Here is a 2,618-nt window from a genome sequence, read left to right as displayed (position 1 = left end):
CTTGGATTCGGTTTGCCAGAATTTTATTGAGTATTTTTACGTCGATATTCATAAGGGAAATTGGTCTGAAGTTCTCTTTCTTTGTTGGGTCTTTGTGTGGTTTAGGTATAAGAGTTCTTGTGGCTTCATAGAAGGAATTCGGTAGTGCTCCATCTGTTTCAATTTTGTGGAATAGTTTGGATAGTATTGGTATGAGGTCTTCTATGAAGGTCTGATAGAATTCTGCACTGAATCCATCTGGACCTGGCCTCTTTTTGGTTGGGAGACCTTTAACGACTGCTTCTATTTCGTTAGGAGTTATAAGATTGTTTAAATGGTTTATTTGTTCCTGATTTAACTTTGGTACCTGGTATCTGTCTAGGAAATTGTCCATTTCCTGCAGATTTTCAAGTTTTGTTGAATATAGGCTTTTGTAGTAGGATCTGATGATTTTTTGAATTTTCTCTGATTCTGTAGTCACGTCTCCCTTTTCATTTCTGATTTTTTTCAATTTGGACACACTCTCTGTGTCCTCTCATTAGTCTGGCTAAGAGTTTATCTATCTTGTTGATTTTCTCAAAGAACCACCTTTTGGTTCTGTTGATTCTTTCTATGGTTCTTTTTGTTTCTACTTGGTTGATTTCAGCTCTGAGTTTGATTATTTCCTGCCTTCTACTCCTCCTGGGTGTATTTGCTTCTTTTTGTTGTAGAGCTTTTAGGTGTGCTGTCAAGCTGCTGACATATGGTCTCTTCTCTTTCTTTCTGCAGGCACTCAGAGCTATGAGCTTTCTTCTTAGCACAGCTTTCATTGTGTCCCATAAGTTTGGGTATGTTGTACCTTCATTTTCATTAAATTCTAAGAAGTCTCTAATTTCTTTCTTTATTTCTTCCTTGACCAGGTTATCATTGAGTAGAGCATTGTTCAACTTCCATGTATATGTGGTCGTTCTTCCCTTATTTTTATTGAAGACCACCTTTAGCCCGTGGTGGTCTGATAGGATACATGGGATCATTTGTATCTTTTGGTATCTTTTGAAGCCTGTTTTATGACCAATTATATGGTCAATTTTGGAGAAAGTAGCATGAGGTGCTGAGAAGAATGTATATCCTTTTGCTTTAGGATAGAATGTTCTATAAATATCTGTTAAGTCCATTTGGTTCATGACTTCTCTTAGTCTGTCTATGTCTCTATTTAATTTCTGTTTCCATGATCTGTCCTATCTGTACTATTATTGTGTGAGGTGCAATCTGTGTTTTGAGCTTTAGTAAGGTTTCTTTTATGTATGTAGGTGCCCTTGTATTTGGAGCATAGATATTTAGGATTGAGAGTTCATCTTGGTGGATTTTTCCTTTGATGAATATAAAGTGTCCTTCTTTATCTTTTTTGATGACTTTTGGTCGAAAATCGATTTTATTTGATATTAGAATGGCTACTCCAGCTTGCTTCTTTAGACCATTTGCTTGGAAAGTTGTTTTACAGCCTTTCACTCTGAGGTAGTGTCTGTCTTTGTCTCTGAGGTGTGTTTCCTGTAGGCAGCAGAATGCAGGGTCCTCGTTGCGTATCCAGTTTGTTAATCTATGTCTTTTTATTTGGTAATTGAGTCCATTGATGTTGAGAGATATTAAAGAATAGTGATTGTTGCTTTCTGTTACATTTGTATTTGGATGTGAGATTATTTTTGTGTGCTTTTCTTCTCTTTGTTTTGTTGCCAAGACGATTAGTTTCTTGCTTTTTCTAGGGTTTAGCTTGCCTCCTTATGTTGGGCTTTACCATTTATTATCCTTTGTAGGGCTGAATTTGTAGAAAGATATTGTGTAAATTTGGTTTTGTCATGGAATATCTTGGTTTCTCCATCTATGTTAATTGAGAGTTTTGCTAGATACTGTAACCCTGGCTGGCATTTTTGTTCTCTTACGGTCTGTATGTTATCTGTCCAGGATCTTCTGGTTTTCATAATCTCTGGCGAGAAGTCTGGTATGATTCTGGTGGGTCTTCCTTTATATGTTACTTGACCTTTTTCCCTTACTGCTTTTAATATTCTCTCTTTATTTTGTGCATTTGGTGTTTTGACTATTATGTGACGGGAGGAGTTTCTTTTCTGGTCCAATCTACTTGGAGTTCTGTAGGCTTCTTGTATGCCTAGGGGTATCTCTTTTTTTAGGTTAGGGAAATTTTCTTCTATGATTTTGTTGAAGATATTTACTGGTCCTTTGAGCTGGGAGTCTTCACTCTCTTCTATACCTATTATCCTTAGGTTTGATCTTCTCATTGAGTCCTGGATTTCCTGTATGTTTTGGACCAGTAGCTTTTTCCGTTTTACATTATCTTTGACAGTTGAGTCAATGATTTCTATGGAATCTTCTGCTCCTGAGATTCTCTGTTCTATCTCTTGTATTCTGTTGGTGATGCTTGTATCTATGGCTCCTTGTCTCTTCCTTTGGTTTTCTATATCCAGGGTTGTTTCCCTGTGTTCTTTTTTATTGCTTCTATTTCCATTTTTAATTCCTTCAATTGTTTGATTGTGTTTTCCTGGAATTCTTTCAGTGGTTTTTGTGATTCCTCTCTATAGGCTTCTACTTGTTTATTCATGTTTTCCTGCGTTTCTCTAAGGGAGTTCTTCATGTCTTTCTTGAAGTCC

The sequence above is a fragment of the Rattus norvegicus genome, chromosome 4 (genome assembly GCF_036323735.1).
Source record: "Rattus norvegicus strain BN/NHsdMcwi chromosome 4, GRCr8, whole genome shotgun sequence".
NCBI lineage: Eukaryota > Metazoa > Chordata > Mammalia > Rodentia > Muridae > Rattus > Rattus norvegicus.
This window is presented reverse-complemented; position numbering follows the sequence as displayed.